We start from the raw sequence: 17,875 nt of genomic DNA on the forward strand, positions 1-17,875 counted from the left end.
ACCCTGGGATCATGACCTGAGCCGAAGGCAGAGGCTTTAACCCACTGAGCCACCCAGGCGCCCCGGAGAAGGAGAGAATCTTAAGCAGGCTTCACACCCAGCGCAGAGCCTGAAGCACGGCTCAATCTCACAACCCTGAGATAATGACCTGAACTACAATCAAGAGTCAGACACTTAAGCAACTGAGTCACCCAGGCACCCCCATGCAAGACACTTTTCTAAGGAATTAAAAAATACACACACACTCATTCATTTAATCCTTAAAACACTCTCTTTGTCTATCCAGCTGCTATAACAAAAAAATATAGAGTTGGTAGTTTATTAACAACAGAAATGTATTTGTCACAGTTCTGGAGGCAGAAGTCTGAGCTCAAGGTGTCTGCATTGGTCACATTCTCATCATGGCCCTCTTTCTGGTACAAAACTGATGCCTTATATGGTGGAAGGGACTAGGGAGTTCTCACCCCCCTTTTAAAATTTTATTTATTTATTGGATAGAGAGTGAGTGAGAGAGGGAACATAAGCACGGGGGTGGGGGAGAGGGAGAAGCAGGCTCCCCACTGAGCAGGAAGCCCGATGTGGGGCGGGATCATGACCTGAGCCAAATGCAGACCCTTACCTGAGACACCCAGGGGCCCCTGGAGCCTGTTTTATAAGGCGCTAATTCCATCCATGAGGACTCCACCTTCAGGGCTTAAGCACCTTCCAAAGTTTCTACTTAATACCATCACACCAGGAATTAGGATTTCAAGAAACATTTAGACCAGAGCAAACACTATTTAATTCCACATTTTACAGATGTAGGAACTAAGGAACAGTGAGATTAAGCAACTTTTCCAAGGTCATATAGTAGAGCCAGGATCCAAGGTAGGTAGACCCATACAGAGTATGTGCTTTCAATCACTATTACACACATTAAAAAGAGAATAGAGAGACACAATATCAAGTCATCAAATGTGTAGCAGTTTTGCCAAGAAAAGTATATATATGAAGTCCTTGCCTTCCCCTTTTCAAGTAGCAAGTCTAACTCCAGTTAGAACAGTGGTTCCCAGTCTCGGCTACACATAATCACCTGGAGGCCCAAGATGCACCCCAGACTAATTAAATAAAAAACTCTGGGGGTTAGTGCCAGTTGGTTTTAAACATTCCCACATGACTCCAATGAGCAGCCAATGTTGAAAACCACTGTTTTAGGTGAAACTTGTTTTGTTTTGTTTTTTTTAATGTATAGCCAGGTACTAATGGATGATATCCTACCCCTGTTATAATTCTGGTACCTAATGGAGGAAAAACATACCATTTAACAATGCAGGACAAGAACTCAGGCTTCAATAGATTAAGCATTAAATTACATGTCACCCAGCAATTACATTCCTATGTACATTAGAGACATATGAAAATACACGTCCACATAAAACTTGTACACAAATGTTTAAAGCAGCATTATTGCTAACAGCCAAAAAGCAGAAAACACCCAAACGCCCAAATGTCCATACAATGGAATATCATTCAGCCATAAAAGGGAATGTTACATGCTACAACATGTATGAGGCTAGAAAGCATTAATCTAATTAAACTGGATACAAAAGACCTCATACTGTATGACGTCATTTATGTGAAATGTCCAGAATAGGTAAACCCTATTTAAAAGTAGATTAGTGATTGCCAGAGGATGGGGGAAAGGCAGAACAGGACTGCCGACCAACAGATATAGGGTTTGTTTTGGAGGTGATGGAAATGTTCTGGAATTAGTAGTCATGGTTGCACAGCATTATGAATATACCAAAAGCCACTAAATTGTATACTGTAATTGCAAACTTTACATTATGTGAATTATGTCTCAATTTCTAAAAATGGAAAAAAATGACTTAAGGATGGAGAAAGAATATTTGAAAAGAGAGAACAGTTAAGGAAAAGAAAACAGTATGAGTAAGAATGAAAAGGAGGATAAAAGGAAAACATTAATTTTGTAGCTTTTCTCATGCCCAACAATTTTCTGCAACAAAATCCCATTTAGTTAAAATAAATGATAGTAGCTATAGAGTACGCACCACTGAAATGTCCCTTCTTCTTGAAAAAGAAAAATGGTGGTTGGAAAACAGGACAGAACAACCATATTAATACACCTGATGAGTGATCCGAAGGGGCACATGCACCCAAATGTTCAGAGCAGCAATGTCCACAATAGCCAAACTATGGAAAGAGCCTAGATGCCCATCAACAGATGAATGGATAAAGAAGATGTGGTACACACACACACACACACACACACGTGCGTGCACGCAATGGAATACTATGCAGCCATTAAAAACATATCATCTTGCCATTTGCAATGATGTAGATTGAAATAGATGCTATTTTGTTAAGCAAAATAAGTCAATCAGCAAAAGACAATTATCATATGATCTACTGATTTGAGGAATTTGAGAAACTAGACAGAGGATAATAGGGGAAGGGAGGGCAAAAATGAAACAATATGAAACTAGAGAAGGAAACAAACTGTAAGAGACTCTTAATCTTAGGAAACAAACTGAGGGGTGCTGGACGGGAGGCGGGTGGGAGGACGGGGTGGCTGGGTGATGGACATTGGGGAGGGTATGTGCTATGGCGAGTGCTGTGAATTGTGTAAGACTGATGAATCACAGACCTGCACTCCTGAAACAAATAATACATTATATGTTAGTAAAAAAATAAAAAAGAAAGAAAGAAAGAAAAGAAAAAAAAATACACGTGATGTACTTCTTTATTAAGATTCAAGTACAAGGGTGCCTGGGTGGCTCAGTAGGTTAAAGCCTCTGCCTTCGGTTTAGGTTGTGATTCCAGGGTCCTGGGAGCAAGCCCCGTGTTGGGCCCTCTGCTCATTGGGGAGCCTGTTTCCTCCTCTCTCTCTGTCTGCCTCTCTGCCTACTTGTGATCGCTGTCAAACAAATAAATAAAATCTTAAAAAAAAAAAAAAGATTCAAGCATAGTCTGTGTTTGGAATTCTGAAAACATGCCATTCCATATCTTTAAAAATGAAAGAGTCCAATTTTCTTTCTTGCAATGAGAGGAAAAAAAATGTTTTTAACTGGCACTTCTGGCTATTATTAATAACTAATGCAAGAGAAACTGAAACCTAAATAAGGTAACATCAAGGTCAGATACACTAACATATATCTGAAAATGCTGAGCTGTTTTTGGAGACTTAAAATGGTCATTATACAGGTTATACACTACTATTTTCTATCAATAAATCTTAATGCCACATTAAAAAATATGTATGGTTTAAAAACTAAATGCCAAAAATGTAAATGTCTACCCAGCTTAAATGAGATGGACTGAAAATATTTTTAAAAATTTTACAGATGATTTTTGTCTTATACAATAATGTATTTTCTAAATTTTCTTTAAAAGGACTTTTTTTTTTTTTAAGATTTTAATTCCAGTTAGCTAACATACAGTGTTATATTAGTTTCAGGTGTACAACACAGTGATTATCACCACGTGCTCATCACAGCAAATGCACTCCTTAATCCCCATTACCTATTTAACCCAACTCCTCACCCCACTCCCGAAATGTTATAAACATACATTGGTTGGGACGCCTGGGTGGCGCTGTCAGTTGAGCATCCAGCTCTTGGTTTCAGCTCAGGTCACGATCTCATTGGGGGTGAGATCCAGCCCTGCCTGCAGCTCCAGGCTCATTGGGAGATCTGCTTGAAGATGCTCTCCCTCTGCCCCTCCTGTCACTCACATGCTGGCCCTCTCTCACAAATAAATCAATTTTGCGGGGAAGAAAAGAACTCAAAGATCAGGACTTTCAAATTTTTAAATAAATATATCTTATAAAAAAGAAAACCCAATCGCTGGTTTTGTAGATAGGTTTCAGAATACTCTATAACTTCATTAACAGCAAATCTATGCAATAACTATAAGCCTTTGATAATGAAAAACTCTAAAAGATAAAAAATGTTGCAAGCTCCAAATGACACAAGAAATAGTGCACCCAGGACATCTGTGGTTATTTCAATTTCCATTCCTATAAAATTAAAGCTTTCTTAACCACTATTTAGGAAAGTAAAATGCTGATTTTTAAAAAACCAAAACTCTGGGGCGCCTGGGTGGCTCAGTGGGTTAAGCAACTGTCTTTCACCCATGACTCCTGGCTCAGCAGGGGGCCTGCTTCTCCCTCTCCCTCTGCCTGCTACACCCCTTGCCTGTGCTCTCCTGCTCTCTGTCAAACAAATTAAAAAAAATCTTTAAAAACAAAACAAAAAAACCCCAAAACTCTCAAGAGATGATGTAATACAGACAAGAAAATTTCAAGATATTTCTTACTCTGGTTTTTTTCTTTTTTATTTATTTATTTATTTATTTTTTAAAATTTTATTTATTCATTTGACAGAGAGAGAGACACACAGAGAGAGAGAACACAAGCAGGGGAAGTGGGAGAGGGAGGAGCAGGAAGCTTGATCCCAGGACCCTGGGATCATGACCTGAGCTGAACGCAGATGCTTAAGGACTGAGCCACCCAGGTGCCCCAAATCCGGCTTTCTTTCAGAAATCTAGAAGAAAATTACAGATAAGGACAAAAATATTGGTCTCGGGGCGCCTGGGTGTCTCAGAGGGTTAAGCCTCTGCCTTAGGCTCAGGTCATGGTCTCAGGGTCTTGGATCAAAGCCCGCATCGGGCTCTCTGCTCAGCGGGGAGCCTGCTTCCCTTCCCTCTCTTTGCCTGCCTCTCTGCCTACTTGTGATTTCTCTCTCTGTGTCAAATAAATAAATAAAATCTTTAAATATATATATATATATATATATGTCTCAGTATTATTTATAATATTAAAAAAATGAAGCAATCTAAATAACCAATGACAGGGAATTTGACTGATTATGGTACAACTACATGATGCAATGTTATTCAGCCATTCAAAATTATTTTGAAGATTTTATATTCTCCCATATTTAATTTAATTTTATTTTTTCAAAGGTTTGTTGTTGTTGTTGTTGTTGTTGTTGTTTTACTTATTTGACACAGAGATAAAGAGTATAAGTAGGCCGAGCAGCAGGCAGAGGGAGGAGAAGCAAGCTCTCCACTGAGCAGGGAGCCCGATGTGGGGCTTGATCCCAGGACCCTGGGATCATGACCTGAGTCAAAGGCAGCTGCTTAACTGACTGTGCCACCCAGGCACCCCCATATTTAATTTTAATCACATATATATGAATATATATAGTTTGAGATGTCAAATAGTTCTATAACAGTATAACAGCAAATTCCTCTACCCTCTCTTGTGCCCTGAACCAATTCCTACTTCCAGGAGCCCGGAGGGAAAATTTTCAACAGTATCAGTTGTTCCAGTGTTTAACCTCAAATTCCTAAATCATATGCTGATAGTGTTTTCTTGATATTTTCTTTTTTCTTTTTTTTTTTTAAGATTTTATTTATTTGACAAAGATCTCAAGAAGGCAGAGAGGCAGGCAGAGAGAGAGAAGGGGAAGCAGGCTCCCCTGGCAGGATCATGACCACAGCCAAAGGCAGAGGCTTTAAACCCTGTGCCACCCAGGAGCCCCTTGATATTTTCCAATTTTGGATATCATTCATGACCTTCCTACAATGAAGACATTTAGGTCTTAAACCTCCCCATCTTCTATTTCTTATTTATCCTTGTATTATAGACTGGCTGGCTAATTAAATTCTTGGCTGGAAATTAGAAGTCCTGAAGCAGTGAAGAAATCTGTTTAACTGTGGCTATCCCAGTCAAATACAGATGACCATAAAATCCTTCCTTCCAAGAATACTTTTATTAATCCCAGGGAACCAAGGTTCCATGGAGCGTGACTTAGAAACTACTAGCCTACAGTAATCTCTGCCTGATTAATCAGTTATCTGGGAGCAGAGTTTCTGCTCAATTCTTATCTCAGAGAACAGTCTCTGAAAATAAACCTCAGAGATCATCTAGTCCAACTTCTTTATGCTAAGGGAACAAAAAGCAGTACTTCTGGCTCTCAGGCTCTTTGCATAATACATAATCCCTTCTGAGGGAGGGGGGTGGTCCTTCCTGGAACAGACCTGATGGTAACTGAGGAGAAGGCAGTTGTTTGCAGAGGCCTGGGACCTCAGAAGGTCCCAGACCAAAACCCAACTGAAGAAGAAAACTAGACAAAGGTTGTCAGAAGAGAATGTGGTGACATCTAGCTATGGTGAGTGCCCCCAAAGAGTTGAGAGTTCCCTTATGCTGATGGATGGTGAGTCAGCAGTCTGGCTCCCCTGAAAGCTTAGCAGAAAGAGATCCTAGTCCCAGAATACACCCCTCTTAATTCATTCCACAAACATTTTTCAAAGATCTGCTATCAAGTAAGGGAACATACTGTGATGTCAAGAAAACTACCCTCCTTTCTTTTTAAATGTGTATTTTATGATACACTGTAGTTAGAATATGGAAAATAAAGCACTCTTCTCCCCTGCCTCTAAATATATAGAGTTTCCAGCTTTTTTAGTTTTCTAGTTGTTTTGTGTATACAAATCCTGCCTGTCTACAAGACTAAAGTCTTCTTAGCTTAAGGCTAAGACTACCCCAACTATTGTCAAGGCTGAATTGGGCTGAAAATGACTGCAGTTACTATTAATTCTCCTGTGACTAAACTTGCTACTTCTAGATTAGGTGAGATAATTTAATAAATTGTGCTGAATGAACATAATGTAGTTTTTATGAGTATGTAGTATATAGGATGTAGTGTAATGTCTGTCTGAGCTCAGACAAACCCTGAGTTTATCCTAGATCTGATACCCAGGCAATTTACTTAGCCTATTCAAGTCTCCATTTCCTTGTTCATTAGGATAACAGTTCTAGGGGCGCCTGGGTGGCTCAGTGGGTTAAAGCCACTGCCTTCAGCTCAGGTCATGATCCTGGGGTCCTGGGATCAAGCCCCACATCGGGCTCTCTGCTTGGCAGGGGGCTTGCTCCCCGTCCCCCCCACCTCCACTGCCTGCCTCTCTGCCTACTTGTGATCTCTGTCTGTTAAATAAATAAAATCTTTAAAAAAAAATAAAAAGGGTAACAGTTCTACTTCCCAATGCTGTTTCAGAAATGAATTAATGTATGTGAAGTGTTTAGCACAGTGCTCATGTTACTTATGTTCTCTATCTGTGGTATTCGAGAGGCTAATCAAAAAGTTACCAGGTGAACTTAGAATCAGAGCCAAAATACTTTGGATGGTTGGGATGAATATTTTATTCAAGCAGGGTGAGCCTTGCCAGTCATCCCCACCTCACACTTGTGTATCATGTCATGCTGTATCTACGTACCTCTTTCTTAAAAGACTCTAAATAAAGATGAATAATGGAGAATAAACAGAAAGAATAGAAGAAAGGATTACAGAGAACAAAGTAGAAATTCACACATGGACCATCACTTATGGGGTAAAAGAATCTAGTTTTTCTTTAGGAATGTATGTTTTGCTCTTAGGTCCCATTTTTTAAAAAAGGTTTACTTATTTATTTGACAGAGAGAGACAGCGAGAGAGAGAACACAAGCAGAGGGAGTGGGAGTGGGAAAAGCAGGCTCCCCGTGAGCACGGAGCCCGACGTGGGAGTTTGATCCCAGGACCCCAGGATCATGACCTGAACAGAAGGTAGATGCTTAACCATCTGAGCCACCCAGGCGCCCCATGTGTGAACATTTTTAATGTTTCATATTAAAAATGGGATCTAAGGGCGCCTGGGTAGCTCAGTTCTGCCTGAAAAGGAAGGAAGGAAGGATGTTCACACACTAAATCCAGGTGCACAGTGTTCTAAAATACTCAAAATACTCCAGGTTACGCCAAAAAGAGCCCCTGCTCTGGTTAGGAAATTTAATTATTTCTAAAGGCATTCAGATGAGACCTTTATTCATATTAAGGTTAGTTTCCTCCTTTTACTTCCTCTCTTGTTTCCTTTCTACTTCTTTCTACAGGAACAATTTTAACCATTCTTATAAACTCAAAAACTATGCAAATATAAGAAGTATACCACTGAATCCTATCTATTAAACATCTTGGTTTCAAAGAGCACTGAAGCACATGATTCAAGACTGAAAGCATACTGCTGAGAAAATAGCACTAAAAATCAGGAACCAAAAAGATCAAGATTACACATCAGCTTTACAGAAGTACTGTTTATGACTTAATTGTTGAAGTCCAACATCTAGGTTTCAAGTCCTGCTCAACCCTGGAACTTCCACAATTCTACTCTAACTGACCATAATATAATCCTAGGAAGGTACATCTATATATGATTATAATCAATTGTATCGACACTGTCTAAAAGAAAGGCTATGGAAACAGAAAAGGGATGCTCTGTTAAGAGTTAAGAAAGAGGCTCAAGAATGCAGCATCCATTCTCCAAGTAGGACAGACATACAATCTGGCAGACTTAACTACGGTATCTGCAGAGGAAGACACCAAGTTTGAGGTAGGGACAATTAGCAAGGCTTCACCTTGCCTGTATGAAGTATTTACCCAATTCATCCAAGTATTTTGGCTCTGATTCCAAGTTCACCTAGAAGCTTTCTGGTTAGCTTCTCAAATACTCTGATTCGAGGAATCAGATGCCAGAGATAGAGAACATTAAGCACTCACGTCCCTGGAAAAGAGTATCTCCCACACTAGGTTAAAAGAGTGGCATTCTTGGGACGCCTGGGTGGCTCAGTTGGTTGGACGACTGATTTCGGCTCAGGTCATGATCCCGGAGTCCCGGGATCGAGTCCCGCATCGGGCTCCCAGCTCCACGGGGAGTCTGCTTCTCCCTCTGACCTTCTTCTCGCTCATGCTCTCTCTCACTGCCTCTCTCTCAAATAAATAAATAAAATCTTAAAAAAAAAAAAAAGAGTGGCATTCTTGGAGCACCTGGGTGGCTCAGTAGGTTAAGCTTCTGACTTCACCAAAGATCATGATCTCAGGGTCCTGGGATCAAGCCTGAGATCAGGCTCAGTCCTCAGCAGGGAGTCTGCTAGTCCCTCCACTCTGCCCCTCCCCCTGCTTATGCTCTTGGTCTCTCTCTCAAATAAATAAATAAATAAATAAAATCTTAAAAAAGAAGAAGAATGACATTCTTATTTATACAAAGGGCAAAACAGCACAGTGGTTAAGTGCCCAATACTTGGAGGCATGTTTCTGAATCCTGACTACTGCTTAATTTATTTCTCTGTGCTTCAGTGTTTTTCATTAAATGAGAATATAATGGTTATCTTGAGCATTATAAGGATTGAGTTAATTCATGCTAAGCATTTAAACCTTGGCTGGTACGTAGTGCTCAATAAAGCTATCATAATTTTTCATAATTATTAAACATCTCTTGTGATTTTGACTTGAGAATTGAAATCCAAGCATGATCAACCCTAAAAAAATTATGATTTCAAACTATCAAAGAAGTGTCACAATGTAAGGCCTCAGTAGTCATGTCAGGATATACTATATGTGTATACAGGGTAGGTAGGGTGGTTTTAAAAGGCAGACAGAGTAAACAGGTTTTAAAGGGCTTTGTATATTTTAACCAAGAAGTTTGAACTTTATTTTAGAAGTCTCAAAAGGCCATCTAAAGGTAATTTCAATCGTCAAAGCATGATTCAAATAAATTTAAATCCAAGTTACAGATCTTCAAAAATCAAGACGGATGGGGGGAATTCCAGAAAAAATCACTTCTCAGTGATTTAAATATTTTACTAGCAGTACAACCCAAACTGAAATCAAAACCAAAATGTCCATGAATTTAAATGACTGCAAATGGAACACCACCTCCACCACCAATATTACAAAACGAACAGTACATGCTGTTTCCTGGCTCTACAATCCACTTCCTCCAGTTGCTGGAGGCACTGGATCCATCTGTTTCAAGTCTCTATCCACCACAACAAAGAAAAAGATCAGTTCCTTGTCATCTAGTCCTCTCTCAATCTACAGACCTAGAAACAAATACAGCACTAGAATCAAAAAGTTCAGCACTCTTGAATGCAAGCAACATCATGTATTATAAATGCTAGACTATGGGTAACACTGAGTACAAACACAACTAAAAAACAATCTTTCAGAATGTTTTAAGACATGGCACCTAAACTCAGAAGAAAATAAAAGGCAGCTGATTTCACAAAAATGTCAAAGAGCAAACATCCTCTTTTTCCCTTTTGCTATTCTAATCTACTTTCATCTGGTGAAACCAGATAAGTAAGTGTGCTAGAATTGTGTCACAACAGTGAATGCCATCACTGAGTTAACAGAATTTTTTTTTTTTTTTTTTTTTTTTTTTTTTTTTTTTTTTTTTTTTTTTAAAGATTTTATTTATTTATTTGACAGAGAGAGATCACAAGTAGACAGAGAGGCAGGCAGAGAGAGAGAGAAGCAGGCTCCCTGCTGAGCAGAGAGCCCTATGCGGGACTCGATCCCAGGACCCTGAGATCATGACCTGAGCCGAAGGCAGCGGCTTAACCCACTGAGCCACCCAGGCGCCCAAGTTAACAGAATTTTGAAGTCCAATGGACACGTCCAATCTTCACTTTATTTTAAAAATGAGGTTAGTTCCAAAGCAGTATTTTCCAGAGTGCAGAACATGAACACAAGATTTCAGCTGTTAATGTAAGCAACAGTTATGTACTGAAGTTATGTATTTATTGTAATGTGTACTAGAAAAAGGTATACATAAAAACCATGATTTCACAAATTATCACTTTGGAAAAGAGTAGTGTTGAAAACAAGTCTATTAAAAACATGAGATAAAATAACACAGGTGATCCTCCAAAAGGCAAAATTTATGCTGGTGGTATGGTTCATGAGGAGTGAAATACTGACAGCTGTCCCATGAACAACAAGGCCTGTTTTGTTTTTTGCTTCCTTCTTGGTTCAAGGTTGTGTTCTGAATGATTAGAAATGATGTGACCTTTAGTTAACTGATCCTGTTACTATGCTTATGCTCATTTAGAGTAAAAGAAGCAAACACTAAGATGCATACAGAAACGCTACTGTTTTACAGGAAAGAGTGCCATACTGTTAAGAACATAATAGCACAATAAGACTTTGCTATCCTGGAACTGGAATAACAGGAATTTTCTAGTACATATTCACATACCACAAGCACCTAAAAAAAAAAAAAAAAAAAAAAGCCAACCAAAACAAACAAAAAACCCCAAAAGGCTAAGAATGTGATAAATATCTGAGCTGTAAGCTGTTACATGATCATTCTATTTATATTCACATTTACTGTCAAAGGAGCATGGTAATGTGAGCAGAGATGTTTCTCCTAATATTTCCTCATATTTATATGAATGTGTTCTTTCTCATTACCTCTTGCCAAAGGAATGAATGACAACTGACCACTTGAATGCCTTAAACATCAACTGTGACGGTGGAAGAAACATTAATTTTTTTAAAATCTTACTATGAAATTGTTCAAATTTAGATCTCAACGTATTCTAGGTAATGATGTGCTATGAATTTCAAGTGTGGTTTTCCAAGCTAAGCAAGAACGCGTTCTATTTGGTCTTATCTGACGTATTTTCTACTAGCACATCTGAATGCCAGTCTTAAGGGCATAGAGGCAGAGGGAGTAATATTCCTCTCAGTTCTTGAAATATCTGCTACGGTGAAGCTACGTTACTTTCACATGACTGAGGGAACGCTGTCAGAAGCTGCCAGTATCCAAACACCCCTCGCCAATCGTCTCCCTACTTCCTAAAGATGACTAGCAAAAGGCAATATAATACTCCCTTTTCATCTCCTTTTCCCAACTCTGATGTCTTTGGGTTTCCTCTATCCTCATCTACCTTTCCTAACATTGTGGTGACTAATGATGGGAAAAAAAGGATGAGATGAAACAGCACTTCACAGTACTTACTCTCCACCGCCCCCCTCTCTCCACCGCCCCCCGCCCCCCGCCCCCACGCAGTCTCCCGCAACCAACTCCAGCCCGGAATTGTAAAAGTCGGTGTTTCACGGATCCTTTGTGCGCCTACAGTAAAGCCACGGCATAAGGATGGACTTTCCTAGAGAGCATGTACTCTCCAATGACACGAACCTCAGACACCTTCAAACACCTAGTTCAGAGTTATCTGATCACTGTGGTCACCATACAGTCAATTAACCTCGATCATAGCAACACGGTAGGGGTGGGGAAGGTTTTGAGGAGGGTCCCAACGAACCACCATCCCGCCACCCTTCCTCCGCCGGCCCCACGGTAGTTTCTCGGCGGCTCGCGTCCTTGCTCTGGGCCCGGCCTGCCCAGTCCGGGCCAGAGCACCGCCACTCCTCCCCTTAAGCCCGACCCCACCAAGTTTTAAAACCGTCATGATAATACTCTTTCTTCTTGGGACCTGATCCCAATCTTCGACCAGGCTACCTCTCTCAACCCCACTCCTGAAGGCTCACCAAGCAGTTCCGGCCACTCCTCTCGCGCCCCAGCCGCTCGGACACCCCCCACACTGGACCTGGAGCTGAATCCTCCCAGCGCCTGCGCGCGCAGGACCCGCGCGCCTGCGCACTTCCCCCGCAGCGCGAGCGCGGACACACCCCTGGAGCTGGAGCCAATCACGGTCTGAGGGGTTTAAATCTCCCTGCCACGCAGGCGGAGAGTCTGGGGACTCACCCGTTAACCGGAAAATTCGAATGTCTCCCAAAGGTGGGAAGTATTTATGCAACAAACATTTGTCAAGGGCAAGCCGTTTGGTAGATGATCGATGAAGAAAAGAATGCCTTCCCTGCCTTCCAGGGCCTTTCCATCTGTCTAGATTGGAAATCGATATGTAAACAAATTATAGTGGATAGAATACAGTGCGTGGTGTTGGAAAGTCCGAGGCCGAGATGGCGCACAATGAAAACAGCGCCTTATTCTTAAGGATGTCTGGAAGGGTTCCCAAAGGAAGTGACTTTTGAATCAGGAAGGCTAAGTAGGAGTTCTGCCAGAAGCCTGGGTTGGAGAGAAATAATTTTCCAGCCTGTGGGAACGGCGTATACCATTAAGAACATAGCACCTTCGGTAGATTCTTTGTACTTCATCCTGGTTAGAGGCTTACAGCTCATTGTCTATCTCTGGGTGAAGTGGGGAATAAGCTTTAAATAGTCAGCAATGGGCCAGATCTTGGAAGGGTGGACTAGTGAGCCTGCGCTTTGTGCTATGAACACAGAGAGCCGTTGAAGGGCTTTAAACAGGTCCAGGAATTCTTCCAGGCACCTCTAAGAATACAGCACAATTCTGGAAATTAAAATAAATAAATAAATAAATAAATAAATAAATAAATAAATAGTATTTCAAAGGAGAAGAGGGAATGGTTTTGGAAGAGAGAGAAGATATTTCAAATATAAGAGGAAGTATGTTCCTGTAAGTTTTATGTTTAGTAACAGGAAGTTGAGTTCTCTACTGATGACCTCAGTTTTCTCTGTGAAGTAGGAGATGAAGTCATCTGCTAATAGAAAAGGAGTTGGGGGGCGCCTGGGTGGCTCAGTGGGTTAAAGCCTCTGCCTTCGGCTCAGGTCATGATCCCAGGGTCCTGGGATTGAGCCCCGCATCGGGCTCTCTGCTCGGCCAGGAGCCTGCTTCCTCCCTTCTCTCTCTCTGCCTGCCTTTCTGCCTACTTGTGATCTGTCTGTCAAATAAATAAATAAAATCTTAAAAAAAAAAAAAAAGGAGTTGGGAGTTTTAAGGAAGGTGGAAAAGTTTTGGAATTGTTACAGAAAGTGAAAGAACAAGTTGACCCCAGACAAGTAGTAGGACTGTTAAGCAGTGTGAAGGTCCTGTGTAAGATTGGTAAAAATGAACTCCCCAGCTTCTACCCTTCTGTGTGACTTTCTCAAGCAGCAATTACTTTGTGTGGGCTGAAGTGGTTGAGTTTATTTATGGATGGGTTACTGCCATGGTATAATGTCATAGTTCTCAACCAGGGACATTTTTGCCTTTGAGGAACATTTGGCAATGTCTGGAGTCATTTTTCATTGTCAAGATGATGGGAATTGGGGTGGGGGATGTAAAGGCATGTAGGTGTAACATAAAGGATGTAATGTAAAGGCATATAATGGATGTAAATGTGGGGGATACTACAGGCATCTAGCATCCAAGGATGCTTAGCAACATCCTACAATACACAGGAGAGCATGAGAATTATCTCCAAAATTGAGGCATCTGGGTGTCTCAGTCCATTAAGCATCCAGCTCTTGATTTCAGCTCAGGTCTTGATCTCAGGGTTGTGAGATGGAGCCCCACAGTGGGCTCTGTACTGGGCGTGGAGCCTGCTTGAGATTCTCTCTCTCTCCCTCTGCCCTTCCCCACCTCTAAAAAAAAAGTATGTCCAAAGTATCAATAGTACCAAGGTTAAGAAACCCTGACCTAGGGGTGCCTAGGTGGCTCAGTTGGTTGGGTATCCTACTCTTGGTTTCCACTCAGGTCATGATCGCAGGGTGGTGGTGTCAAGTACCAGACTGGGCTCTGCACTCAGCTGGGAGTCTGCTTCTCTCCCTCTCCCTCTGCTGCTCCCCCTCCCCTGCTCTCTGTCTCTCAAATGAATAAATAAGTCTTAAAAAAAAAAAAAAGAAAAGAAACTCTGATCTAGGATTACCTTGATGCTCACCAATGGCTGACCTTGGTCTTCTACAAGCTTTTCCTTGGACTATGGCCCTGAGCTTATAGGGCAAAGTAGTCCTTCCATTGCATCTTTGAGAGTAGAATGAGCAGTGTACCTCAGACCTTGAGTGTTTCAAGAAATTGTGATGTCACAAATACAGAGTTGGAATAGTTCCTCAGTCCTTTAGATGAGAATCTGGACTTATATATAGATGAAGGGAGGTGCTTACTTTGATTTTAGGAACTGAAGATCTTGTTAAACATAGACATTATTAGAACTTCAATAATGTAGGAGGAGTTACACTTCACACCATTATTAATCTTTTTTAAAAAAGATTTTATTTATTTGACAGACTGAGATCACAAGTAGGCAGAGAGGCAGGCAGAGAGAGTGGGGGAAGCAGGCTCCCCGACGAGCAGAGAGCCTGATGCGGGACTGGATCCCAGGACCCTGAGATCATGACCTGAGCCGGAGGCAGAGGCTTTAACACACTGAGCCACCCAGGCACCCCATCATTATTAATCTTAATGTAACTCGGTTTATCTGATTAATTGTAGTCACTAAAAATAGGATCCTGGGGAATGAGTATGGACTACATTTAATAAATACATTAAGTATTAAAATACTATCATTGGTATACTTTTTGTGTGTGTGTGTGCTATGACAGGCACCAATTCATGGATAAGCACTTGACTCATGTCATTTAATCCTAGCACACACCCCCAGAGATACCATTATCCTAAATTTAACTGTGCAGAAACTGAGTTTACAAGAAAACTTGTAATTTTCCCAAAGTCATAAATTACTAGTAGTAGCTAAGTCAATATTTGAACTCAGGTCTGTCTGTCCTCAAACTCTTGCACCTTCCATTAAACTTCAGTAAGTTTTACAAGGCAGGGATGGTTGGAAATTCAGCATAAACAATCGCACTGCATAAAGGGAATGGTGGGGATTTAGGAAGAGAGCAGAAGCAACAGGGAAGCCCAAAAAGAGCAAAAAGAATGAAAAAGGAGCTAGGGAGGCTGGTTACTGGTGCGTTCAGTGTAGCAGAGTAACTTCTGCAAGCCGGCATGCCTTTGATCTTTCTTTCTTTTCCAGTAAAGCCTCTTTCCCCTGTGTCCGTTGTTCACTCTCGTGTGTTCAAATAAAGCTAGATTATTGAGAAAGGCGGACAGCTAAGGGGGAAAAAAAAAAAAAGGAGCGTGACGGCGGCGGTGTGCGCCTGCGCGCTGGCGGCGGCGGCGGCGGTGCCGGGCGGGGAGGGGGTCCGGAGTGGGCCGCCGGACCCAAAACTGAGGGGGACCTCGGGGATCCCCCTCCCTGGGACCTTGGTGGCCTGATGGAGTAAGAGGGGTCGGCTGTGAGTGTGAGTATCGAGTGGCCGGGCTGCGTTGAGGCATGCCGGAACGGCGGGGTCCTGGTGGTCTGCTCCTAAGGTTTCGGGCTGCAGGACGCGGCCGGTTTCTGCTCCTGCAGGCTGCGGCGCAGCGGCATCCCGGTACTCCCCTCTCCCAGAGCCCGCGCGGTTTACAGGCAGGCGGTGCTTCTGGCTTCGGGGTACAGATTCTCGCGGGGGCGTTCCGGCTCGGCTTCTAGCCCCAGCAGGAAACGTGCCTGCAAGAACCTTGACCTTTAGGGGAGGCCGCTGACCTCTTTCGGCCCCCGATTCCGCAGGGATCTTGTAGACCCAGGTGCTTAAAGGCCTACGGGTCACAGGCCAGGGGCACCTTTCGACCTCTTGTGACTGACAGGCTCCGTTCTTTTGCCTCCTTCCGTCTCCTCTCCCGGTGGGATGCGTCTTAATAATAGCTACTAATTATGGAGCGTTCACTACGTGTAAGTTTAATATTTAGTCCGAATCTCGGTGCATAATTATGGGGGAGGAAATGCTTTGCACCCCACTCCCCGTTGAGTCTGCTCAATTTAATCATCCTTGAGAGTTAGAGTAAGCCATTTTATTGGGAAGTTTGAGATTTCCATGGCTTTTAGAAACTTGGCACTGCCATTCTAGTTAAGGGAAGTTCTCTTACCTGACAGATAGGTGCTTTATCCACCATAATGGTTTATATCGAATTTACTCAAGCCGAAATAACTTTTTTTTTAAACACTAAGAGCCCAGTACTATTCTAAACCCCATGGGAAATCTTAAAATTTGTCTAAATCCCTGTTCTCCAGTTCGGTTGTGAATGAAACAATGGAAGATAGTACTTAGCTTCAGTTAGGATGTATTTAGCACCTACTGCATAAGTGCCAGATACACTCAGGTTTGTCACAAAAATTGATGAGATACTGTAATGGAAAGTGGCTTTTTGAAGCATATTTCAGATTAGGTCACTAAAAGTTTGATGGTAATTTGCTCAAGCTAACCTAGCGAAAGTAAGTGGTGAAATTCTCATATGCCAAGGCTCATCATTTTCCTGTTACACCAAGTTAAGTATCCTAAGCATTTTTGAGAAGCAAGTACATTACAGTTTTAGTTTCTAGAGTTAACTCTTGAGTCTAGAAAATGGTAGGCACCTTTAAAGATACTAGAACTTCAGAAGAGAACTTCAACGTGGCTTGGAAGGTGGTAAGAGGGTGTGTTGGAATCTGATCAAGTTATTTCAGAACCAATTACTTTGGTTAAAAGGATGATATTTAAAAAGGAAGAACTGCAAATGGTAATTTTTTATCTGGGTTGGAGCACAGCACATGTAATGTACTGTAGAAGAGGTTCCCGTACAAAGAAAGCAAGGAATAATGGTAGATGCTAGCTGATTTTGTTCTGGGACCAGGAATGGCTCTGTGAGAAATATACATATTGTGTAATACGTAATTTGAATATTTTAGTGGGAAGTTTAGGATTAATATGTGTATCCATTGAATAAGAACATGTAGACAGACAAGTTGCATAGGAATACTCCAGTTGCACACTAACCATGCTAAATCTCTAATTGAAACTTTACAGTCAGTGGGTTTTTCTTTCCTCTTAGAATCTTATCTGAAAGAGACTATCAAGAAATGAGAGTTCCTAGGTGTTCATCAGTGGAGGACTGGTTAAATCAATTTTGCATTTGTTAGAACGAACCAGCCCTCTGTGTGCTAATACTGAGTAATAACCAAGATATATCAAGTGAAAAAAAAGTGCAAAAGAGGTTTTATATTCTGCAACCATTTGTGTATGTGTTTTTTATAAAGTTTATGTATTTGCATATGTATGTATAGAATATATCTGGAGGTATATTTAAGAAACTGGTAACAGTGACTAGAGGTGCACGTGGCTGGAAAACAGGAATGGGAAGGGAATAATTTTCTGTATTTAAGATGTGTGTGTGTGTGTGTGTG

General features: G+C 41.4%; 2 protein-coding genes across 4 annotated transcripts in view; one reads left to right on the top strand and one right to left on the bottom strand.

Annotated features, from left to right (window-relative positions):
* SNAP23 (synaptosome associated protein 23) overlaps nucleotides 1-14,641 on the bottom strand; it is a 41,129-nt gene extending 26,488 nt beyond the window's left edge. For 2 of the 3 annotated variants that reach the window (XM_032856732.1, XM_032856730.1), the window contains exon 1: nucleotides 12,366-12,448. The gene's annotated coding sequence lies outside the window, so the exon portion shown is untranslated. Of the gene's footprint in view, nucleotides 1-12,365; nucleotides 12,449-14,557 lie in introns of those variants that run through there. The other variant, XM_032856731.1, reaches the window with a different exon arrangement.
* A 1,126-nt stretch (nucleotides 14,642-15,767) lies between these two features.
* ZNF106 (zinc finger protein 106) overlaps nucleotides 15,768-17,875 on the top strand; it is a 71,024-nt gene continuing 68,916 nt past the window's right edge. Inside the window, exon 1 of the mRNA XM_032856733.1 lies at nucleotides 15,768-15,917. The gene's annotated coding sequence lies outside the window, so the exon portion shown is untranslated. The remainder of the gene's footprint in view (nucleotides 15,918-17,875) is intronic.

Source organism: Lontra canadensis, unplaced genomic scaffold (assembly GCF_010015895.1).
Source record: "Lontra canadensis isolate GAN:19392208 unplaced genomic scaffold, GSC_riverotter_1.0 scaffold12, whole genome shotgun sequence".
Lineage (NCBI taxonomy): Eukaryota > Metazoa > Chordata > Mammalia > Carnivora > Mustelidae > Lontra > Lontra canadensis.